At 39.3% G+C, this 26,865-nt stretch overlaps 1 protein-coding gene across 1 annotated transcript in view; it reads right to left on the reverse strand.

Moving 5' to 3' along the window:
- The window catches only part of large2 (LARGE xylosyl- and glucuronyltransferase 2), a 193,161-nt gene extending 180,880 nt beyond the window's left edge, over positions 1-12,281 (reverse strand). The window contains exons 1-2 of the mRNA XM_056404211.1: positions 12,253-12,281; positions 11,420-11,524 (exon numbers count right to left, since the gene is read on the reverse strand). The gene's annotated coding sequence lies outside the window, so the exon portion shown is untranslated. The remainder of the gene's footprint in view (positions 1-11,419; positions 11,525-12,252) is intronic.
- Between the last annotated feature and the right edge of the window lie 14,584 nt (positions 12,282-26,865).

A 26,865-nucleotide genomic window follows, 5' to 3' on the forward strand; every position in this document is an offset into this window, starting at 1 on the left:
TGGTGTTCTCGTTAAAAGCTGCACCGTGACAAAATCCTGCCAAGCCTCGCATTCAGGCCTCACCCACACAGCCACACCAAAATAACCCGTGTTAGCATATTACCCAGGACTGAATGTGTAAAAGAGCTGGTTTGTGATTTATCAGACTATTATTCCTGCAGCTGCAGTGATCTGGGAGACGTAATTATTCAAAACCCTGTCAAACACATTGAGCGCGGAAAGCACAACCTTTACAGCTGCTGTTGATTAAAATCTGCCGCGGTGATGGAGGGAACGGGGCCCGGAGGAGCTGTCGACAGGCCTTCTGTTCACACACTCCGCATTGTTCATTTGTCAGAGTTTACCGGAGCACAGAGGCCTCACACCGAGAGCCGGGGAGGCAACTGCAAATTAGTGTTAAAGCTGTTTGAGACAAGTTTTAATAGAAGTTCTGAAAAGAGAGAAACGAGACGCCAACAACAGCTTCACTTCACTTGGGACAGAACTGCACTTCTACTTTACAACACACACTCATGGGTACTGTATGTTTACTGCTTGCCTTGAAATTGAATTGCTCTTGTATTCTTTATTCTTTAAGCATCTAGATATTATTTTCTCCATTTAGCTGAATGCAGTTCTGTCCTTTCCACATGAATTTTCACACAGGAGATCAATAAATCTCATCTCATCCTTTATGTACGTACATTATAATATAACTGAAGAGCTTCAGATCTATATGTTTACGGAGCAAGAACTCTTGTACAACTACACCATCAAACACATAACGAAAAGTAAAGCCCGGAGGCACAGGGAACAGTTAGCATCTGCCAGTCAACACCTCTCACAAATTAACGCGTCGTATGTTGTTCGTTTCATCTGTACGCAAACAGTTAAATCAACTGTTTGTTTTTAATGACATGAGAGGTGCTGGGTGGACGGATTAACTGCTGTTCATGAGGAAATAGAAACAAGTTCACGCTGTGCTTATTAAGCCTATCAGTGCCAGGTAAATATTTCGCAGTTTGTGTAATAACTGTCACTGCCAGAAGGGGGAGACAAAAGGTTTGCGACACAAACGTAAAGTATTGTTTTCTAACTACACAATTTTAAGATGCTGGTAATGAATCAAGTTCCTCTCGTAATAACTTTTAAAAATGTTCAGTTTATATATGAAATATTTTTATTTACAAACATCACTGATTAACATAAAGCTTTATTAAGAGGTTTGTTATTAGGTCAGAGCAGGTCCTGATCCTGTGTTTTCAGTTTCAGGTGTTATTATGCTGCTTCCAGTGAAACAGAATTTGTTGGAAACAGTTTCCTCTTAATTCTGTCGTCTTCTATTAGGACATAACCTACACTTATAAACTGATCCTCTCTCAGTGTCACAGCCAGAGTAAGCTGATTTATCATCTGATGTTCAGGGTGTAATAAAAATGAAAACTATCAAAGATAATAATGTTGTACAATGTTGTGAAAGCTTCACACAGTAATTATTATTATCAGCTATTACATATATATATATTATGTTGAGCAAAGAAAGAGTTCAGATTCTGCAGACTTTTCTCTGACAGCCACCACAGATGCACCTGTAGCTTCAGTTATTTGTACAGGCTTCATAATGGATGTAAGGGGCCACTGAGGCTGCATCAACATGGGCCCTACGTTCTTGTGCTACAGCGCTGATTGTCACAGTGTGATTGTTTCATACATTCAAAGTAACTTAAATCAAGTGTGTCAGGGGACACTTTACTGTGTATTAACTGAAGGGGAAACACTTCTTCCTCCTCCTCACGTACTTCAGGTACTGAAGCATCAAACACGTCCCTCAGTCAGACTGAGTTTATCCTTTGAGGCACATCTTTGATTTGTGATTTTGGTCTATATGAAGAAAGTTGACAGTTTTCTCATTTTACTGCAGTAGATACGCTCGACTCTACTGACGTCTGATTGTGTAGTAAATCCAAATTTAATACTGCAGGATGATACGAACACTAAAATCAATTATTTTCACTTTATCTATACGACTCTCATTATACATTTGGCTGAAATCACTAGTTCGTCTTCGGAGCTGCAGAAACACACTGTGTACAGAAATCCTTCTGTCCCTCAGGTTATGAAGTTTCCTTTCATCTCCGCCAACACAACAAAACGCTAACGCCGTAGAGTCCAGTCATTTAGCTCCAGCCTGCTCTGCTGAGTGCAGCGTGCAGGTTTTCCCTCTAATGGGACGTCTGCATGAATACCACAAAGGTCTCCGGCATCATCTGGAGCATACTAATGCTCCGCTTTGACGACTGGAGGCACACCACGAGTTATTTTTGTAAAATCACCCTCCCACAAGGAATAAGAATGTTCCCCTCTCTGCCTTTAGGTGGAGAAAATGTAAATGGCTTAACATTATTCTTCCCAAATATCAATGTTTTTCATGCAGCAGGACTAATTAGGATGCAAAACACAACGGCAAACTTATCTTTGCTTCCATTAGCTAACAGGTATATCACAGCTCCTGCAGCTCACTGTCCCTCCTCCACAGGTTCTTACTGAGATAAAATACTCTTTAGAGTAGATGGCACAGTACAAAAAAAACAGAAATCATTTAATTACAAACTGTGTTTTTTTTTTTTTTTTTTTTCCTAAACTCTCCTGACACGTCCGAGTAAAACAACCACATCCGCTCTCAGAGACAATTTCGTTTCCTGTGAACGAAGCAGAGCTACAGTGGCCTACATATGCCGACACACCACAGTCCACAGCACCAGTACACACACACACACACACCACACACACACACACACACACACACACACACACACACAACACACACACACACACACACACACACACACACACACACACACACACACACACACACACACACACACACACACACACACACACACACAGTGAGGCTAGTTTGAATATGGCTGTCACATGTACTCAGTGTAGTTGTCGCCATAGCGTCTATTTCTGTCCTGTACCAGGTGTGGGAGAGCTGAGAACAATCTCCTCACTTTCATTACCGTGAAATGGTTTACACTCACACACACACACACACACACACACACACACACACACACACACACACACACACACACACAACACACACACACACTCATGTGATTCATGTGATTCTACACTCACGACTACAAACATACTCTTACTTTCAAATGTGTAATAACCGGAGGTCCTTCATGTTTTCTCTGTTGATTTATGCTTCTCTTCGCTTTAACAGAACTTACACATTATTGTGGTCTTTACGGTCGGGTTGACCCCCTCGCTGGTAAACTTGTAATCGCACATGCACAAAAGCTATCCTCAGCGTATCACCTCTGTACTATATAAGTACAATTGAATTATCTTGAAGCTGCTGCCTCTGGATCCTCTCTCTGTTCCTAGCATCTCTAGTGAACTTGAGAAAACAGCCTCCATGTTTACTGCAGGCGCTGGTGGGATCTGGTTTTTCCTACCTTCATACATTTCACCGGGAAAAAAGATTAAGATACAAGAAGATACAAAACATGAATATTTGACTCATCACCTAAAAACAAAGAAGGACTATTTATGTTATGTTTATGACAAATTCAAATCCCCGTTTCCATCCCCACCCAAACCCACCCGTAGGATTAAAGGTTATAGAAGAAGAACTGCTGTAATAGGATATTTATGGGGTCCCCTTTAGTGTGATTATAGATCAGCTCTAGCTTCTATATTAATACTGTGAAAGTATCAAAGCCTCAGTCCACAGAGAAATGCACACAGCCTGTATTCAGAAACTGAGCCTTAAAACCAGCCGTCAGGACTTCTGGAACTTTGTGATGTCACAACAAAGCAGTCACCAAGCCCCGCCCACCTGGACCCACCATCCAAACCTTGCAGGATTTGGTTTCTCTGAGTGTTTACATGAAATCTGCTATATTTTTATTGGATCACTTAGAAAACAGTGAGCCAATCAGAAGAGAGGCTCAGAGCCTCGTCTCTTCTGATTGGCTCAAAGACCTGTTGTTACTAGAGCTCCACAGAGAAGCCCGAAAGAGGAGATGTGAAACTACACAGAGATGGTTTTTACATCTTCTTATGGATCAACACTTCAAATAACCCATTTATACCGGATGCTGCGTAGCGCAACATTGTTGATTCTTCATCATTTTCATGATATATTTATACATATTTTACATATTTATATGCTGCATGCGTCATGAAAATGACGAGGAATCAACAATGCTGCGCTACGCAGCATCCGGTATAAATGGGATAAAACACAGAAGAAGAAAATATGGAGCTTTAAAAACCTTCATATCTTAAGAAAGGTTTGAGAGGACCTTTCGAGTTAATGTGAAAACCACAGAGGAGATCGGGGTCAGGTTTAAACTGGCTTCCAAACATCACACTAGAAGCTTTAAAACACTCAAAGTGGAGAGATCCTGTCGGCTGCTCTCTACATCGAGGGCGTAACAGCTCAGAGATAAAATATTTTAGACCAGTATTATATTGCAACTGCAAATAAAGTTAAATGCTGAAAATGATCAGACCTCCAGTCATGTCTACGTCTACATCATTTTTCTGCTGAGTTCCCTGTTGTTATAAATTCATTTTATTTTCAGTTTTACTCTCCATCTATAAAGCAACACTTGAAACCTCAATGCTTCCATTAATAATTGCTGAACAAATATAAAATGCTGAATACGTGAAATAAAAATAGGCAAAGAACAGACACACTCGAATGAGTAAGAACAGTGAGCGATACACGAGGGGTCTCAGAGCCCCTAATTAACACCAAGGCTCTACAAACAAAGCTAATTATTTTCTTTTTAATCGATATTATAAAATGTATTTTCATGTTTCAGGGGATGTGCTGCAGCTGCTGGCATGGAAACCAGCAGTGGTTGCAACCCCGCAAACTGTACAATTAATACAAGTGAAATAATATATTCTGAACTGTGTGGTTCTGCTCCCCCGCTCTTAATTTGAAAAACCTCATTTATGTCATATGCTTTTAACCCTTATCAGTCCCTCAATGTCAAAATAATAACGTCAGAAAATAATAACGCACTGTGCTGCTCTTCTACAAATGATCTCACTACACGTCAGATAATGGTTGAAGCTTGTGTCCAGTCAGAAGATTTAAACAATGAATGAAGTCTTCCTGTCTGCACGTCACCCTGGTTTCATTTATCTGTTTTTATTGTTTGTTTTTTTAACATTTATTAAGTTCCTTTGCCGTCTTACTCTCAGCTGTCAGTTTATTAGGTACGCCTGGTTAAACCTAATGCAGTGTAATATAACAGTGAGGCAGTAAATCCTCCTTCATGAAGGTTATATTGTTCAGTTTGTGTTAAAACTATTTCTATTAATGTGTCCACCCCTGTTACATCACTGATGACAGAAACACTTCTCTGGATAATTCAATACAGCTCAACAGCAGCATGAACTACGTCCTCCAGAGTGAACAGTTCGATCACCTCGGTAACTGAGTTTCAATAAAAGCTGATCATTATAACCTGAATGGAGGTGGCCTTATTACAGGACTGCGCAGGTGAGAGGTCGGTTCTGATGCAGTTGCACGGCAGGTTTGCAAAATTAGAAATGTGCAGGATTCTGGGTAGAAGTAGTGTAAATGTGTTTTACATACATTTCTTATTTTCCTCACAGCACAGGCTCCTGATGGCAGGAATCTACCACATTCAATTAAAGGCAGTCTTCTGAGACTTTTGGCTGTGAGACAATAGAAAAATAGGCCCATACAATAAAAAAAAGGCTGAATAATTAAGCCTAATTAAATCCTTATAGCCTAAAACTATAAACCAGCTAAAGAGGGACAGATCGTCCTTTGGTTTAATGCATCCTCTGTTATTTACAGCCCAGTGATCAAGTAAGAGTCATTTTTTCTTCAACTTAAAACAAAACATCTGAAGCTCTGGGCTGGATCTTCTAGTTTTCAGGGGAACTGCTCTATTTAATAAACTCCAGTTGATCAAATCTGGTCAATGGAATAAAAACATAAAATTAAAAGCGCCAAGTGAAAGAAAAGACATTGTGAGTTTGACGGGAAAAGAAAAAGTAGTTTCTGATCCCACAGCGTTTTTTTTTAAACTTTGTGTTTACATTTCTTTTTAAACCTCTGAGTTTATTTTTTGACAGCTATACCTGATGAAGCAGCTTAAAGGTGAGTTTGAATTTGTCAGTGAGACACGAGGAAATGGGGGAAATGGGTGGGAAGGGCGTCGTACTTTGCCGAGATAAAGACAGAGGAGCATTTTCCAGCGGGGATTTTTTGTGCGAGACAAACGTGCTAATCTGACAGCCTGGAGCCAAGCATTAGCAACATGAGCCCCCTGCTGAACGCAGGAGATTCTTTGATTTCCCTTCTTCCTACAGTTTGTTTCTTGGTCTTGTACTCTTCAAAAATAGACTTGCATGGCATGTTCTTGGCCTCTTAATATTTCATCACTCCACTTAGCTCGACGAGCATCTATTATTCACTAAGAGGTGGTCGCAATTAAGGACCCTGCCAATCAGCGGAGCCTCGGGGGACCCGGGCGTCACCGGGAATCTGCTCGCAGACTGCAGAGAAGCGATTTGAGGAGAGGATCCGTGAGCAAGGGGGACATTAACGCATATGGCGGCTGAGGATAGAGACTTGTTAAAAGATATGATGTCTAAGCATGAAGCATATGGATGCAGAATAAAGCAGCAGGAGGATTGTCCTACAGCCTCCCAGGGGATCAAGGTTTCAAACTAACTGCCTACTGAAGTGTCCTTGAGCAGGACACTGAATCTAACTCCAGATTTATTCTCGTCATGTGCACATGCACACACAGCTCTGAAAATGAACTAATGTGAGACTGACTCTGTCAGTCAGTCCCCTCTACAAGATGTGTTGAAAAATTTAAAGTACATGACAAAACAATAGGAGAATGATTCACATTTAACTTTGACATTATAAATATTAATTCAAATGTCACACTCTAAATAGAACAAAACCAAAGCTTGGGACGAAGCTGCAGATCAGCTGAACCCTACAAAGACTAAACAAACTGCACATAAAGATTGTTTCCTCCGTCATCTTTTTCAGTCTCTACAACTACGAGACAACACACTGAACCGCTGCTGTTTCTGTGCAGAGACATTTGCACTGAAAACAGGAAATAGCTCAGAGTTTGGCTGAGATCGTGGATGGACACGTGTGTAGGACTGTGGAGTCGACACAGGGACCTGGAGCTGAGTGAGCTCAGCATGCTAACATATATCTTAGCGAAGACAATTAGCATGCTAAGATTTGCTACGTAGCAATAAAACACAAAGCACAGCAGCTGAGGCTGATGGGAATGTTGAAATTCTGACCTGATGGTGGCGCCAGATGAAAAGTCAGAGGATCATCAAAGTTGTTACGTCTCATTGTAAGTGAGACCAAATTTCACAGAAAACATTTCACTCAGAAACCCCAAATGTCAAAGTCAGGGATTACTTCAGATGCCTTCACCTGTCTGACCTTTGACCCTCACGCTGAGAGTTTCCCACATCACTGCCCTCGGCCTCAGGCGTCACCAGGCTTCGTCCTCTCAGGAACATGAATGTGAAGAACAATCAGTCTGCCAAAGTGGTGAACCGGACCACAGGATGGTTTGGACATTTTAATCAGATTCAAATAAAACTGGATGAAAAACCACAGGATCTCGGTTTCTACGGCAACGCACACAACATGGGGAGTTAACTGCTTAAGTGCAGAAGTTTCAATTTACATGCAGCAGAGAGAACAAAGACCAACTGAGATCAGATTTGTGATCCGACCAGAAGAGAGTCACACAATCATTTTTGTGGCCGAGTGTAAATCAAAGAACCTGAAATCTTTCCCAACTTGTATCTGACACAAGACACTTGAAATGACGAGTGGAAATGAGGCCTAAATCTCACTGCCTCCAGCAAAGAATATATCAGAGTATTCAGCACAACAAGAAAACAAATGCAAATTTTGTCTTTCATCAACATACCAAAGGAGAAGACCTGTTTATGTTACCAGCATGTTGGTTAAATCATGAGCGTGCACCTGTGACACAGATTCAGGCACATAACGAGCTCAGTTGTGTCTAGATTTGGATGATGTTTGTAGGATTATTTGGTTTTCAGGACGTTGTGGACCAAGGCTCCAGTGAGGTAAACTGCAAAACCTTATAATTAATTAAAGCTTCTACAACAAGACCACAGATTGATCGTTTCCTTTAACGTCCGTACCCCAAACCAGCACTTCAAAAACCTATTTGCAGCATTTTAGATTCTGTCTACTTCAGTCTCCACCCCTCCTCCCTCCCTCCCTCCCTCCTCGAGGAGGAGGAGAAAGATGGAGATGAGAAAATCTGCCCACTCAACCCCTCTGGGAGCAAAGACTGAGATAAAGTGATAGAAGACTAAATAGAAAAAAAGGGAAGAAGCAGCAAAACAGAAATTGGAAGGGACAGAGGAGAAGAGGAAAGTGCAGCATCCTGCTGTTTGTCCAGGAAGACTTTTATCAGCTGACAGCAGATTATTATTATTTCTGACTTCATCACAACCTGCAGTCACTGGAGCAAAAACATCACTTAATATTCTCTAATTAAGCCAAACAGGCCTGTTGTTATTAATGAATTAATCTGCTGCTTTCAGCATCACACACACTGATCATTATTGCATTGCTCAAAGTGTTCTGTGGATCTGAAATCTCCTTTGTGCGAAAACAAGTAATTTTACATGAGTCACTGGCAAGTTGACTGGCTGTGGGAAAACACTAAAAATAATTCAGTTTTCATTGAAATTCTGTTGAAGTTTTGCTTCACAACAACTGTTTCTCTAGAGAGGAAGTTTGTAGTCTCCTCATAAATGTTCGACCATGTCTCCGACAAAATGCCTCAATTACTTTGCCAAATCATTCTGCAGGAAACATGTTGTTGTTTAGATCACGCTCACTGCACGACTTCTTCTCACTCAGGTCTGCGGGGTTTTGAGATGAGATCAGGGGCCAGCTGCACAAAACACCTTACGTTAAGTCTTAACTTAAGCCTTCTCCTTAAAATGTTCATGTAAGTATTTCAGGGTTTTTCCTTATCTTAGTCTTATATTTAAGGAGTCAGTTGAACCGTTGCACAAAAGACCTTAGCAACCAGAGTAATGAAAAAAAAAACTAAAGGTACCTCTGACTCAATCTTAACAACATAACTGAAACAGCAGAATTTTACCGCTGTAAAATGTCTTTCACTGCTTCACTTTGAGCAACCGGGCCCCAGATCAGGGCGGATGGATGGGTCACCAACACTTGTGGTTTGCGGGCTGACATCAAAGGTTGACATTTGGAAGTAGAAGATTTTCTGACAGCACTGAAGGTTATGGTCATGACCTCACATGTGTTGTCAGAAAAAATTTATATTAACCACCTAAAAAGCCAAGATCAGCTGACGTGTACGCTACATTTTGATTTTTACTCACTGCTTCATCGTTCCGTCAAACAGCACATTAGTTTGGAACTACATTTTCTCAAATGCTGAAATTCCATATTCCTACGCACAAGTGCACTTACACCACACACTGCATTACATCATAGATCAGCTGTTTGAATTATAAAAGGCTGTTTGATGGCAAGAGAACATGGTGAAAATATTCTATATATAGCGTACACTTAAACTGATGGTGATTTTTTTTTTTACTATGCATTTTCTAAGTGGCTGAAATAAATTTTTTTCTGCTGTGCCGTCCACAGCAGCACATCACTCAGCTTCTGTGTTGGTGCTTCTGCATCACACTAACCTGAATCTACAGCAGGTAATATACTGACTATTGATTAGTGCCTCACACAACACCATGTCATGTTTCCAGATATGTCGCTTCATTTTCTTAAACAAAACTATGCAGAAAACTATTCATCTTCAATGAGGATCTCAGACACACATCTTGCCTCTTTAATCAGTTTCAAGCTGCTGTTTGATATGCACACACACACACACACACACACACACACAAACACACACACACACACACAAACAAACACACACACACGCAATTCAACTGGCTGGTGCAAACCATTTTTCCTGTGTAATAATGTGATAAATGTACTAAACAGATGACAGAGTTTATGAAGTCTGGGCACTGATCCACACAACAATACAGCAGAGCAGATATCTGACAGCAGGAAGCCAAACAGTTACATCCTCAGCCAAACACAGAAAACACTCAGATCCAACAATCACACTGCTGAGAGACCTGAGAGCTGCTGGGAAAACTACACCGACTCCCACTGATCTGTTTTCTAAACTCTACAGATCTGTGTCAGTTTTCAACTCCACTGTTTTCCCAAAACCAAGAGGACACTTCAGCCGGTCACCAGAGACTCCTACCATAAAGTTAAAAGCTTATAAACTTTACGGTTTTGAATCTGGACTTTTGGTATTAGGAAAAAGTGGCTCATGAAAAATAAGGTGTTTCACATTTAGTATCTACAGCTGCTATTTCAACATGTCAGGCACATATTTAATCTACATTTAGACAAACAGAAGAATCCAATTGGACAATACTTAAGGTCTCAGATCGGGCTCCGAATGAAAATAAACTTGATCATCACCAACAGTCAATTCAGTCCATTTAATGAGAGCTACACACTGCTGTGTATCTGGTATCACTTGTCAACAAACGGCTGCAAGAATATATTACAATAAAAAAGCTAATTTAGCCGATTTGGTATGACTATGAGGTTAACAATGTCCGTCCTGGAATAGTTACACAGAAAAAGCACATTCATGACAACAATAATGATAATAATAATAAAGGTCGACATGATTCCACATTTCCACATATGTTCTTATTATTATACTTTTACTAGATAATTCACCTATAACCTACTAAGCATTGTGATATTTAAATCTTGATATTTATTCCTTAACATTTGATACTCATTGTTATTTTTATATGTAGCAGATGCTGTGGCTCTACAGAAAAAGATCATCCTTAAAAGTAACAGCATGCCTCATACTGTAAGAATCTAAATGTGCCAGTTAGTGTAATCAGAGATATTATAGGAATATCATACAAAAAAAATACAGTCACCACAAACTCACTGTCAGCACCGCATTTAGAAGAAATATTAATTATTAAAAGGACGATTACTTTTTAGAGAATTCAGAAACAGAGGCCATAATTAATAATTACAGAATATTAGAAACCACTTATCACTGGATAATGACAGTTATATGATCACAACCATGACAACAAACCCACAACTTCAAAATAGTAATATCACTGTCATAAACATAAAAACATGTGCAAAGTCCTGTGCACCGCAAATAAATAACAGATATCATAGTGAAGGAATTCAGCAACTCAGAGTCTAAAACAGAAAAATATGCTAAACTATTCGACACAATAATCCGCACATACTCTCAGTCAACGTCAACAGTCCGCTGTGTTTGAATCAACTCACCGTGTCCGGTTCCTCCGGTTCGTCCGGTCACCATCTGAGGGATCATCCGGCGGAGGATCACTGACTGCAGGGTGTGAGCGCTCAGCGATCCGCCGGAGCTCCACGCTGCGTTCAAGACAGACAGAGCGAGAGATGGCGTTTCCTTTTCAGACTTTCAAAATAAAACATACCAAACCAGAATAGGCCTCGAAAGGAAGTGAGTTTGTTGTATATGTATATCACATTTCACACACATTTCTTTCACTTGCACTTCATTGATTTACTGTAACATGTTGTGTAAAGAAAAAAAACGTGAATCGCTAAGGACAAGAACTGTAATTTGAGTTACAAACACGTCGTCCACCTCTTGACTTTCAAAATAAAGCACTAATTTACATTACCTTACCGAAGCTGTAAAATACTGTAAATGTGAACTAAAATTACAACAAAACAGTGTGAAACTGGAATAACTTATGGACGAAACCTAACTTACACGGACTGCAACTGACTCTACACCACTAGGTCCTCCACATTAACAAAATTGCCAGGGGATAAAAAAATATATATATACAAAGAAAGAAACATGAAGCCAAGTCACTAACTAAACTTCCTACTTCGCCTTATAAGCAAAGTATACACAGTAAACACAATAGCAACGAAGCTAATGCTAGCTAGGTTTCTTACAGTTGACCTAGCTTGGAATGTTAGCTTAACTTAGCTAGCTTCCGTTTGAACACTAATAAAGTGACGAAAATTAAATATGTCATCAACAGACACTTAAGCTTTAACATTTTTATTGTTAGCTCTGAGTTAAGTTAATTTAACTGTCACAGACTGGTGCCACATAAACTTACTGCGCCACTCGCTCCTACCGCCATCTACTGGTGACAACTGCGCATGCTCACTCACTGACATGGCTTCCGGAAGCATATTATGGAGAATGAAGCAAACAGGACAGGTGGACTTCAGGTGAGTTGATCAAAAGGGAACATCAGGACTATGAGGTGATGTCCTCTGTGTATTTTTAATATCTTAAGATTTGACCAGTTTTAGTCGAATGAATAAATGAATAAATATTAAGGGATGGGATTTAGTAGTTTAAACAAAACATGTGTTTGGGGGACTTATGACCTCAGTATTTGTCCATATTTTAATGTCTGAAACTGTGCATTTGACAAATTTTAAATGTAAAACACTGATCATACACAGCAGTAGGGCTGCAACTTATGGTTATTTTCCTTTTGTTATTAATGATTAATTGTTTGCTGCTCAAAAAAGTCAGAGGATAGATAAAAATGATCCATAATCCAAGGTGATATCAATAAATTTCTTGTTTTGTCTGACCAAGTCCAAAACATAAACAGTTGAGTTTACTATCATGTAACTCAGAGTACAGCAGCAGGTTTGAAAAACTGGACTCTGAAAATAATTTTTAAAAAAACATAATCAATTATTTGATTATTAAAATGGTCGCAGAATAATCAAATAATAGTTTCATCCATAATCATTTCAGCTCTGAACAGCATATATCAAAATCATAAAGTTATTAAGGATAATTTCATTGGATCAAGAAAAAACATTATAACTGATTATTGTCCATTTGTGGTTTACGGTTGAGGTCAGAGTTAAATGATTGACATTTCTGTGCGGTTACATAATATATACAAACAGTTCTAATTCAGACAGACTAATTTAAAGCAATGGTGAAGTATTGTTAATCAGTTACTGAAATAGCTTTCATTTAATCCTTTTAATTGGTGCGTTTAAGCATCAGTGTGTGTGCAGACACCAGAGTACAGACGTGGAACTCGTCGATAACCTCTAAATCCCTCTGTAGTTTCATCTGAATGAAAAGATTTACACAGATTAAGGATGAAATTGTTTTCTAGAAATGGGTTCTCTTCACAGTTGACATGAGGATTACAGCCATCCTCACTTAATATTAAATCCTCTTATGACACCCATCTGTAAAAAAAAAAAAAAAAACATTCACTCCTGTTGGACGAGGGAATTTTTTGAAAGTTTTTGTCCCTTGGGGCTTACTGTACAGACCTAACTGACTAAATGAAAGATGGCAGTGAAGCGTGGCACCCTCGACCCCCGTCTGTCTCCACTCAGGGATTTTAAGGAAAGTCTGTGGATCAGACACGGTCACAGTCTGTTTATCAGACCTGAAGAGATGCAGCGTGAGGCTGACCTACGTCCTTCCACTCCAGTTGAGCCCGCAAACCCGGAAACAGACAGGAGAGACTCAGGAGAGTTCATGTCTGTGTGTTTGACGCCCCTCTTTCCTCCTGTAGGTGCAGACAAACAAGGAGCCTCTCTCTCCTCTCGCCCCTTCTTCTTCTGTAATTGACCAAATGTGCCAGACACTGTCTGCTGCAGCTGAGAGATAGGCCTTTATTGTTTTCTTTTGAGGGATAAATCTGTCTCCTCCTCCTCCTCCTCCTCACTTAAACCACTTTAGAAAACTCTGATGTCTTCTTTATCCTCAGTAATAAAGTCAGGGAGGCCGAGGTGAGGGAGTCCACATCAGCCACAGAGAAACATCCTATAAAAAAAATGATCTATAAGAAGCATGTACTTTCAAAACTGCACACAAACAGGCATTTATAGGAATATATGATTCTCTCTGAGGAGTGGATTCATCGGTTTGTCTACACAATGTCATAAAGAGTGAAAAATAGACATTATAATTTTCCTACTGTAGAGATTATGGCCTCTTTAATTTATAGATTGCTTTATTTGAATGTGGTAGTTTACTACACCACACATTTGCCTCCTCATATTCCTATACAACTTATTTACATCCGGAACTTGTATCAGCCGCTCAGAATACAGCTGTTGTCAACATAATGAGGAGGAGTTTAAATCGAATTTCTCCTCCTTGTTTAAAAGCACCTCAATGGTGATAATAAGGGAAGGGTGAGAGCTGCTCTTTGTACTGGGTGTTATCCAGGGGATTTGGGGTTTCAGCTCTGTTCTAACTCATTCCAAAATACCATGATTAAACGTAGGGGATACGTTCAATATTTTATGTATTGAAAGCCAAAGTGAAAACCAAACGTCTGGATTTTGTTGCAGATGTAAGAAAACCTCATTTGTAAAAAGACAAATAACTACAAATCCACCTGGAACAAAACTTTAACTCTGCAGTAAGTTGTGATGTTTACTCCATTTGTCGAGATAAGGATGTTATTTATTTTATTATTTAAAAAAAAGAAAAGAATAAAACAAATTAATATCGTGATTTATTCAGTATTTCTGTTTTTAGCTGCTTTTAATGAACACCATTTCCCATGAGCCCGCAGGCCTTTGCAGGTTAAACAGCTCATTTCGAGGAAGAATCATATAAATGTGGCTAATCTCCTCACAACTTATCATCAAAACAAGAATCCATTTTGTTATCTGGACCGTGTGCAGGCGATGCTCTATCTCTGCAGACAGTCCATGAGGACGTCTGCATAATGGTCCATGTGGAGCCTCAAGGACATGGGCAGATGATGACAGTTACCCTCATGGACGCTTTTGGACATACAAATGCATATGAATTCAGGAGATGTAGATGTGCTATGTTTATTATTTCATCTCACTTCCTGTTTGTGTTTAACTCTCTGAATTAAAAACGAGACAAATCCTGAAGCAACAGGGACTAAAGTTGTGCATGTGTGTGTCAAATAAAGACATGACTAAACAAAATGAAGTGTCGCCTTTAAAGTGAGCTGATGTCATCGTCTTCCAGCTGACAGACCGCTCTGATCCTGCTTCACTGAGCCTGACTTCTAGATGACACACACCCTCGGGCGACCGAGGATGCACTTTTGGAGCTGTGTATCCTTTAGCAACCAGCTGGCTGCAGACGAAGAGGACAGCAGCTGTGTTCCCCTTGTAGTCGTCCTCACCCCGAGTCTGTTAGCATCTCTGCTCCGGATGAAGACCATAAAGATAAGAGATTTTATGATCCTGCAGCACAACCGGACTGTAATATTTCTTTCAGAGTGCTGTTGGATCGTAGCGATGACCTTGCTGGGTTCTGAGATTTCTGGCTTTCAAAACTTTCTGTCCTGCTCCTTTTTGTTTTGGAACAAACCCTCCCCCCTCGGCGCTGTGGTGTTCAAATGCTCAACAAAGCTTCCAGTAAACACATTTCAGCTCCAGATGATTAAAACCCTCGTTTATTTAGCCAAATACCAAGTGCCAGTGTCGGCACGTTGTCGGGCCAGGTGACTGGTTTGTTGTAGGCAGAGAGGAGTGACACCAGCTGGGAGCAGCACCAAAGAAGATGGTGAATATTTAATATAATTTTAAATGTCCATCAAAGCACAGTAACTCTACCATGTGAGAATATATCTTGTTTACTCAATCTAATTAGGGATCATGTTGCCTTGATTACTTCCAACAAATGTGAGATTAACCCATTTACAAGAACAAATAGGCTTCTTTATCTGCCGCAGAGAGTCTGTATGAAGCGGTGAAGAGGTGGTTGAACACACGAGTTAACTGGGAAACAAAATTACAATTAGTGTTGTTTGGACAGGAACAAGGCGGACTGCCTGGCTCATCACACGGCTTATCTGAGGTGTTGTTAAAGGCTCTGACAAATTAAGTCTCAGGAGGCACAACAACCATCAGTAATCATGGGATAATGAGGTGTGGAGGTGTGTAATAGGAAGGCGTGCTGTTATAACACACAGTGTGGGTCACAGAGTCAAAGTAAAGCTGCCAAATTTGATTTATTCTGATGACACAAATATCCCCGGAAAGATGTCCCTCTTTTCTTAGTAAAGAAATAAATAAATAACAATATATGTGTACTTTCCTTTTATTTATTGTTTATTTGATTGACATATTTTTATTCATTTTTTCTGTTTGATATTTCCAACTTGGTTTGTTCTCATTGTTGTAGATAAGTCACGTTTGTTTATCTTTATCCATTAAAAAAAACGAGCCCGCAGGTCGTCTGTGCAGCAGCTTATTATGACCCATAGTTATGTATTGTTGCTAGGCAACATCTCACAGTTGATTATAAATTGTTGAAATTAATGCAGTTTTAATGAGAAATAAAGTTTTTTATGAAGCTTTGCTTTGTTGATGGTTTTTATGGAGCGTGTCTGGTGTGAATTTTAACAGCAGCAGCAGCACAGTATAGAAATCACAACACAATGAAGTTTTTCCTGAATCTGTAATTAATCAAAGACTTTCTATGTTGCTTTAATCAACAACAAACATGATAGAAATGTTTAAATGTGTCCGTCCTTCAACAGTGACAATACAGGATCTAGAGACAGATACTAGAGTTTGTGCTTTTCTAATTTGTCTTATGTATTTATCAATTTTAATAATGAAAACACTGATTCACCAAAGTGACTGTTAGATTCATCATGAGGCAGATGGTCAATATGAAGAAACACACAATTTAATCACAAGTTTATTTATTAAACACCTTTTCAATGACAACAATGAAGTTCTGAATAAAACTAAAGTACATGAGCTGTACTACACTGACACCTGCACACAAGCACACTGCACAATAAGTTCCTTAACAAATCAGACACAGCAAGTTCCCAAACAAGTATTTTAATTTTATCCAAGCCAAATATTAATCATCACATCCACGTTGTTTTCTGATGCATTCGATAAGACGACAACTTAAATGTAATAAACAGAATATCATTTTAACTCATCTTAAAAAAGGTTAGACTATCATCTGTGTGGAAATGCAACTACACAAAATACAAACTGCTTTTAAAAGAAATTAACAATCATTTTAACTCATCTTGTAGTTTAATTCAACCTTTTTAAACCTGTGAAATGAATCTGAGAAATTCAAGTTTGTGCACAGTCTTAAAAAAAAAAAAAAAAAAGATGTTTGGCGACAAGATTTGTATTTGTTCAAGAAGAATATGAATCAAGACAAATGCTCAGTGGTGAGGTTAAACAAAGACAGGGAAAGAAGAAATGCTTTTGTGGATGTCTGTGCAGACACAGCAGAAAACTGTAAAACTCCGTGTGCGACACCAACAACTGCAAATTTTGACCCTTGTAACGTCAGACTGTGGAAACAGAGTTTTACAGTTTCCTTCTCTGCATCAGGACACAGATGTTGACAAAACCATTTCTTCCTTTTACATGTGTTTGTTTAACTTCACCACTGATCATTTGTTCATAATTTACATTCAGACTTGAACAAATACAAATCTCTTCTACACATGCAGAAACTTGAATTTATCATGCAGATTTATTTTACAGGTTAACAAATGTTGATTTACAACTACAAACATTGGAATTGTTAAGGTCACTTTACAAGCTCAGTCATTTTGACCCTAATTTGAGCGTATGTATATATATATATATATATATAGGGTGGATTAAAGCGCATGACTTACCATTTCTTGCTGGGCAAGGTGTGGTTCTGGCCCGAGGTGGATTCATCCCTGTGAAAACACCAAAGGAAACATAAGGACATGTCAAGCAGCTGCTCTTTTGACTATGAAATGTTTCTGAAGCATTCTAAGGACTTCAGAAGATAAAAGATGAATCAATCATCCATTTAAACCTGATTTAGCATATACTAATAAAAACAAGACTTGATGAATAAATTATACATGTGAAGGATTTGTTGCAGAAATTCATATACATAAACAGTGGTGAGGCAACACAAAGACACTGAAAGAGGAAGAGCTTCTATCAATGTCTGTGTCACATACAAAGCACAAAACTGTAACACCTGGTGCTCAGAATTCCTGCAAGTGTGTGACACTGAGGTTACAAGTAGAATTTAAATTCAGGTGTGGAAGGGGCAGGACACATGGGTGGGAGGCTATAGCAGCATGAGGACGGGATGATGACATCACAAAGGCAGACTCTGAAAATAAGGTTTATTGCCAGGTAAGTTTTCACTTACAAGATATTTGGCTTGGTGTAGCATCCAATTAATGTATTCATAGGAAATAAAATATATAAATACTTCAACATTCAAATATACATATATAAAAATATATATATATACTACACAACTATGTAGAAAAGGGTTTTAGAATGACAAAACTCCTGCTGGGCAAGATGTGCAAAAGGTATTGATTAGGGGATGTGCAAAAGATCACAGTATAGACAATATCTGTCATGTGCAGGGATCATACCTCAAGGTGTTGATGTAATGCGGTTGATGATTGATGAGGCCAGATGCAGAAGAAAAGGCAGGTGCTGGTCCATCACTGGTGATTAGACTGGACTTCTGGACCTGATACAGACAAACATGTGATAGGACAATTAGTTTAGATCATACAAGTTCTTTATATTCAAACATGTTAGATCTGTTGTGTGTGTATATTAAATTGTGAGGATAGATATGAATAAGCAAAAATACATACAGTATGAATATTATGAAATGTAAATGCAAGGAAAAGAAAGGTAAACAACTACGTGTGATAAGAAATCAATGTACACAGACTATATAAACAACAAATATGGATATACTGTAAAATACATAACCAATATAGGCAGTGGTATATTCATTATTAAGAATCAGCAGTATGAACATGTTTACACTGTGGGTCTGATTTAATCAGTGGTAAAGACAAGTCTTATGTTTAAAAGTGAATGACAGCATGTTACTCACCTGGACCCTCCTCACTGTGTCTGGACTCTCTGCCGTTGGTGAGACAGGTGGAGGCGGTATTGCACCTGTACTGGCTCAGGTCCTGATAAAGACAGAGGGATGCTGAAATCTCCTGAGAAATGTAAAGACCTAGTTCACTGTCAATCATGGCTGATCTAACAGTAATGTAAAGTGGTTACAACATGGTGAACCGATCGACGTGTATTCACTCGGTCTACTGGCTCCATACAATCTCACGTTACAGTCATCAGTTACAAAATGAGCCTAAAGTTACTGACGTCACTAGCTGCACAACAGCCGAGAGCAACAGACACAATCATAGTAACCGCTAAAACGTCTGTAGACAACGTCAATATCACCACCTGAAATGTTTGTCGGTACGGTTTGTCAGTCGTTTCACTGATTATACCTTTAGCTAAAGAGCTAACATTGACGCTACTCACCAGGCTAACAGGAAAGTTGTGAGCTCGACTTCAAACCGCATCTCTCTCCTCTCAGGAGCTTCTCCAGCGGTGGAAAGCCACATCCAGATTTAATCGTGTTGCTTCTTTAAGTAAATATTGTAATTAGATTCTGCTTCTACAGGTTTTAACATTACTTTACACAATGTTAACACAAATACTGCAAGTTGAAGTCTCAGATGATTTTAATCTGTTTTACACAGTATTTTTTACTTTGTCTTCCAAAACAAAAGGTTTACTTTACAATATTAAGCTTGTGTTAATATTTAATTGATTGACACTTAATTTCATTATTAGGAAAAAGTTTCTCTGCAGAAACTTTAGTGGCATCACTTTACTGATGGTGTTTGGTCATAATGATTTAGGAAAAATCTGTAAAATAACTGTTTTTCTCTGTAGGACTACGAGTGGCATCCCAGCTCCTAACTCCCAGCTAATCCAGAAATGGACAAAGAGGACGAGCTCACCCACCTGTCACTCAAAGAGGCCATGCCGTCAATTCTCCATAACTGTAGTCCTTAATAAAATGTAAACAGGTGAGTTATTAACCCACTTTGACCTTCCTACTTTCTGCAGTTGTCTGGACACCTTCTCATGCCGCAGTGGCATTGGGATATTGTGCACTGAACATAATCCTAGCGATACTGCACTGATACTGGCTATTTCCTGGGTGGGAAGGAAGAGGAACAAGAAGTTTTCCTTCCTCTGTGCAAATATTTTCCATTTTTAAAAAGCGCTGTGTCGGGTGGCAGAGCACAGAGTTTGCATCATGTTGCTGACGATCAAGTCACTTCCGTACAGGCCGCAGACTCTTGCCTTTGTTGTCCTCCCAGCTGGCGCATTGTACCGTCTCCTGTCTATTTGAAGCTGAGAGAAGAGAGTTTTGGTTCTCACATCAACTTAATGAATCTGATGCCGTTGTAGTTTCACTTTCAGAAGATAAAAACAGACAGACTTTGTTGTCAGCACTGTGACGTGTCTCTGCCTGTTTGTTTGGTTCTGGGGTTGATTTCACTGGTTTGCATCAGAGATCTGCTTCAGAAAAGTTCCTGTTTTATCTTTATTTATGTCTTTGTCTCTGGAGTTATACACACTCACGTCCATGTGATGTGTGTGTTCTGCACTCACAGACATCAAACAGTCAATACAATATCATGTGGTTAATGTGACACATGAAGGAAAGATTGTTTTTTTATTATGAGGTTCTTAAATTAGTTAATAGGTGTTGAGGGTTCTCAGCGGGAGTCATGAGAACAGCTGATCCGTCTGAGTTCTGTCCCAGTGGATTCAGATCTTTACCATTAAAGCACTGTAAAACTGCTCAGTTACAAGGAAACGTCTTACATTCAAAATCAGGTTAAATAGGAAGAAAAATCATTCTGATGAATGAAGAACGTACTCATGGGTCAGACCACACCTGTCCTCCAACTTGGCCTTCATTTCGATCTCATCTACACACCTGTAAAGTTTCATGACTGTAACTGGCATCTATCCATCTATCTATCTATCTATCTATCTATCTATCTATCTATCTATCTATCTATCTATCTATCTATCTATCTATCTATATATCTATCTATCTATATATCTATCTATCTATCTATCTATCTATCATAAAGTGGAGGGAGGGATTGGAACTGGGGTTGTAACAGAGAACCTCCGGTGAAAACTAATGTGGGCCACGGGAGTAAAGTGTAGGGTGGCCCTTACAACATAGGGGGCAGTAATGAGGCCATAATGGTTTGGTGCACCACGATGACGTGAAGAAGACGCCGCACTTGAAACCGTACTTGAACTAGGGACACAAAGGTGAGATTTACTGTTTTAATGGTTTTCAAACAGTATTTTTCAGGCAGAAGGATGAAGACTAACTAGCTGGTTTGGTAAATGTTCATCTGGTTAATTGTTCCATCTCACAGCTGCTTCTCTTAACTTTCCTCCAGGACTGCGGATGAAACATTTCTGAGCTGAACCCTGATCACTAAACTTCCTCTGCCTCCATCAGACCATCCTTTACAGGAGCAGAAAGGGATGTTTAGAGGATGATTTAGGCGTTTTCAGTTTTACACTGTCTGATTATAGCCCAGCGTTAGTTCAGTTACATCCTGTTCCAATGAATTCTCCTTCAAGTCTCTCTGTAAATGACGCCTGGTTTCCTTTCAGGCAGGAGGAGAAATGGTTGGAAAAAGGAAAAATAAAAAAAAGGTTGTAATTTTTTAGATTACTGCATAAATCCTGACCAGAAGAAAAAACACACACACATCTGACTGTGCTGCATGTACGTGGAGCTCTGAGGTTCCTGCCAGAGAGACAACCTACAATCAGTCCACACACACACACACACACACACACACACACACACACACACACACACACACACACACACACACACACACACACACACACACACAGAGAAATGGTCTGCTGCCATTCATAAGTCACAGTGTAATTCTGGCCTCCTGGCTGGCTGCTTTAGATGAATGTTTCTACCCAGAGAGAAAACAAGATTCTCAAACTGTGTTAATATGATCCAGCTGGGTGAAAGTGAAATTTCTTTTTTTCAATCCTGTTTCATCACACTGTGAAGAGAAATGTTGCTGCTGCTGGACAGATAGTTTGTGAGGAATGGGAGCAATTTGAAAAGAAGTTCGTTAGTGACACTTGTGGCCCCGTGAATAAATAGATGGAGAAAGAAACGGTGACATCAAAGGATGCAACTGATCATTACTTTCATTATTGATTAATCTGATCTGTTCAATGTTCAAAAATGGCAAAAAATACCCATCAAATATTTTGTTTTATAGTGTTTTTTTTTTTTTTTTTTACGTTGTGATGTTTAGTGACTTTTATGTTAATTAACAAAGAGGAAATATATAAATTTGCTCTGTTAGACTCGGTTTGCCAGCTGTCAATAAACTGTCTCCTCTGCTGCAATGGTGTCTTCTTAAGCATTAAACAATTTTACTCTCAGGCTTTTGGCAGCGTGTGTGTGTGTGTGTGTGTGTGTGTGTGTGTGTGTGTGTGTGTGTGTGTGTGTGTGTGTGTGTGTGTGTGTGTGTGTGTGTGTGTGTGTGTATTTTTAGTTTGGGGAAATTGCACTTTTGACTCCACTACATTGATCTGACGCTTTTTAGTTTAAGATTTACCAAAGTAAACACATGATATTATAAAATGCAGATTTGTTTCTCCGCTCAACCTCAGATAGTTTCATTTCATTAACTCCTCTGAGTCCAAAGAGATTAAATTATCTGGTATTTCACAAAATCAAGGATTAGATAAAAGTCTAAAATAATAAAAACATTTATGTAACAGGATCTTGTTTTTTTTCTTTTTCCTCTCCCATTAATCATCACAAACCCTCAGAAGGGACAATTTTTCTGCAGAAAGACGACTTTTATTATTCATACTGTGCTGATAATACTTCTGTACAGACGCTACTAGCTGCTAAAACAAAATTAACTCTGTGATTTGGTTGAAACTCTGATTAGACTCTTATGTGACCATGTTCGGATGAGCTGGTTTTTATACAATAAGTTTCACCTTTACAAGAGAAGAGTAAAAAGGCTGAAACTGGAAAATCATGTTTATTCATTTATATATTTATCATTTATATTTATTTTAAATGATTTATTTATAGGACAAAATCCAGATAATCCAACTTTAGAACTGATGCAGATGTGTATAATCCAGGGAATTTAGAAAAATTAGCTCCTGTATTAAATCCCCTGTGGTTGCCAAGTAACACTAGGTTACTACTGTAGTGTCATGCTGACATTTTCAGCTCATGTCAGAGCAGACAAACCCTATTTAATCCATTCATTATAACTTCCTTGTTTTTTTGGAAGACGGTGCTAAATAACCATTGTTGTTTTAAACCTCTGAAATCAAATAAACACAACAAAAATATTAAGAGAGAAGAAGAAGAATTACTGCTTCACGTCCAGTCTGTTGTTATAGTAGACTCATGTACAACTCAGACCAAAGGAATGATTCCCCCTGCGGTTAAAGTATTTACAGACCTCGATGCGTTGCCCTCACTCGATGCGGATCGATGAGTAAAATGGCTGACTGGGCAGAAACCCAGTCCTCCAGAACTCTCAGTCAAACCCTCTGATCAAACAATTAGTGGGAACATTTAACTGCGACCACGCGGCCGTCTTCCTGCATCGATCCGCATTGATCTCACTAATGTGGTCTCTGTAATGTTGGTGATGGCAGAACCAGTTCCAAGGTCTCTGCGCTCATTATGGATGCTATTCATTGATTGTGGTAAACAACAGACTGAAGGCAGATAATTGAGCAACGAGCCAGGTGACACTTTTCTCCTCTGTGGAGGAATTAGATGTGAAACCGCCTCAAGACGTTAGAGAACAGCTGATCCACACGGACCCAGTTGTGTTGTTGCTAATGATGAAAAACCCCTCAACTAAAGGAATCATTTTCTGACTAAGATCAAACTATTTAATCAATCAGTAATTTGATTTGATCAGTAATTGTCAAACACTGTCAGACTGGCCTCCCTCTCTGTGTGCCTGTTATTCAGGGTGTGCATCGCATGAGACGGAACTGTATGCCTGTCCTGGAACTGGGCTCAGTGACCAATCACAACCAAGTTTCAAGTCTCATTCACACCTGACTCACTAGAGCTCCAAATGTGGATTAATCCACCTCTGAAAATAGTCCCCCACAAATGGAGTATTTCCTGCTGCAAAAACCACAGTGATCAGCTGTTGTATGAAATTGCTGAGTCTTTTTTTAAATAATAAAAGTACTTTGTTTGTCTGAGGTGTTTTCTGAGATTTTGGTAGGAGCCAATGAGCTTGGAGTTGAGAGCCAGACTGTGACCCAGCTCAGGTTGAGGACTCAGTAGCACGACTCAGAGACACCAGTGATCAAAGTTCAAAACTCCAGCTCTGCAAATCAAGCAAAGAATGAGGAAATGGGCCAGTGTAAATACTGAGAGCTGATTAGGTAATTGGGAACCAGTGAGCAGGTGGGTGGGGAAAAGTCAGGTGGCTGAAAGGCAGGAAAGCCAGGGTTACTGCAGGGCAGGAGGGTGTGGCAATGGGTAAAGTGACATCTGCCCTCACATACAGGTTAAAACAAAACATTGACTTACCTGTCAACCGGGCTGCTTACTGTATCAAGCCACATGTTCATCATTTAGGAAAAACATAAAAGTTGCCCAAGAAAAAAAATCATCCTGAGCCTGCATCATATTGTTCTCTGTCTCCATCATTCTGAAACCACGACACAACAGATTGTGACAAAGACTAGTTTTCACTACTGTCACATAAAAAGAGGCAAAGATTCACTGATGTGACTATTTTGAATTTACATGACACAGGCGGGGAATGAATTTGGCACAAACAGCATCACTAATCTTGACACCTATTGTTGTGACACTATGCTGGAGAAGAGTTCACAGATTTAATGTTTAGAGGACAAATCTATATTTAAATCCAGACCATAATAATATGTGCTGCTCTAACTGAGCAGAGCTGGATCCACAACAAGGCCAAGTAAATGTCTTGAGTATTCTGAAGTGAATATGAGGCTCCATCTCTCAGCTCCACTCATCTGTCCCTGGAAAGTCAAGTCCAGTGTAATCCTAGAACACATACATGTGTGAAAAATTGCATTGCTATCATAGAATTACATTTTCATTTTCAAATTTACACAATCATCTTAATAAAGTTCCCAATAGGCTTCTATAATGACTTTAATATTTATCATTTTAGCCTGTTATTTTTATATCCAATTCAGAATCTGGATGAGGCCTGTTAGGCGGCGCACTACACAGCTAATGTAGATTATGGGGTTAGGGAGGTAATTTAGTGGCTCAAAGTAATTTCAGCTTTATAACTTCAGTAGCTTGACTGATGAAAACAAGCCTTTGACTTTTTTGAATGACATTTGCAAGTCTATACATCCAGAGTCTGTTTTCCTGCTTTATTAGTTCATGATTTGCATTCAATAGCTCTTAATGTGGGGGGTTCAATTAAAAAGAGTAATGCAATTCCTGCATTCCACATTTTCATTTGTCACTTCTGACATTTAATCAATATTTTAATGGAATACACAACTGTTGATTCTTCACAAAGTCAGTGTCCTTTGTGTTAATCTATGGATTCTCTTTGCTTTAGGACAGATAATACAGAGTTAACTGTCCTTGGGCACTGGAGTAACACATGTGACATTTAAGCCTTTTATTTAGTCAAAATTACTTTCAAATTAATGAACTGTACGTTCAGTGATTGTTGCTGCTGCTTGTGGACTTCATGCTGGTTTACTCTGTGTCCATGAGGATGTGAGCACTTGTGTTCTGTAAATGTGTCTTTTAATAAAACAGCATGTTATGTAATCTGAGTCCTTCCTGCATCTAAGGGAAGGGCTGGCACGGGGAAAATAACAGGAAATTAACAAACGCCGTTCAGGCCTACCGCCAGAAAAGTAATGGCAGTCCGGCACAGGTGGCGTGCTTCAGGCCTGGTTGTGGGTAATTGGATTCGGAAAACAAGGCGGAGGGCACTTCAGCCAAATCTCTGGGCCCAGACCCGGGCCGAGTCTTTGCCAGAATAATTTGAATAACAGCAGAAGAAAAGTAAACTGGGGAACAAACAAACACCGAAACTTTTCGTACCTGTGACAGTTTCATAAATGGACGAACAGGAAACGGGGTGTGCAGGGAAAAACCAGAGGTGCGCACATCTGTCTGATTTAACGAACACATACAGGCATTTCGCCCAAAAGGCACCAGATTTGCTTTAAATATGGAAGACAAAAAGCAAGAAGGTCACAGTTGGCCCATACCTGGCTCTGAAAACAGTCCGCGGTCTAAACACTCTGAAACTCCCCCCACGCTTTATATCCTGTCTGCACGAAGAAATCTACTGCCCCGGTACCGGAGGAAAGTCCGACAGAGACGAGGCTTTGAATTTACTTTCTCAGCAAATTGGTTCGAGAAAATGTTAATTTCTTGATGCTTCATGTGAGCAGTGTGACATTTACTGGCCTGAATGTAAAATAGACAAACACAAACGTTTGCATATCACAAACTGAATATCAGTAAAAGGGAAACATGATGTAGTTTAGATTCTAAGCAAACATTTATAGTAATTACTGTAAAAGTATGGAGTTATTTTTGTGCCTCATTCCTGAGCGCACAGTGGGACTTTTTGTGCACAGACAAATATATTTGGCAAATTATACTTTGAAAAATTGATATTTTTGAGCAAATAATACTGTAACCTGAGCAAACTAAAATCTATTCTGTGCTCAATAAATCTATTCTGAGTTTGCTGTTATCCACAATATTAATGTGTGTCACTCAGTTTTAGTCAATTCTCTGAGAAGCTGCTAGACCAAAACTGAATACTTCACTTATA

This window comes from Seriola aureovittata, chromosome 1 (genome assembly GCF_021018895.1).
Source record: "Seriola aureovittata isolate HTS-2021-v1 ecotype China chromosome 1, ASM2101889v1, whole genome shotgun sequence".
Classification (NCBI taxonomy): domain Eukaryota; kingdom Metazoa; phylum Chordata; class Actinopteri; order Carangiformes; family Carangidae; genus Seriola; species Seriola aureovittata.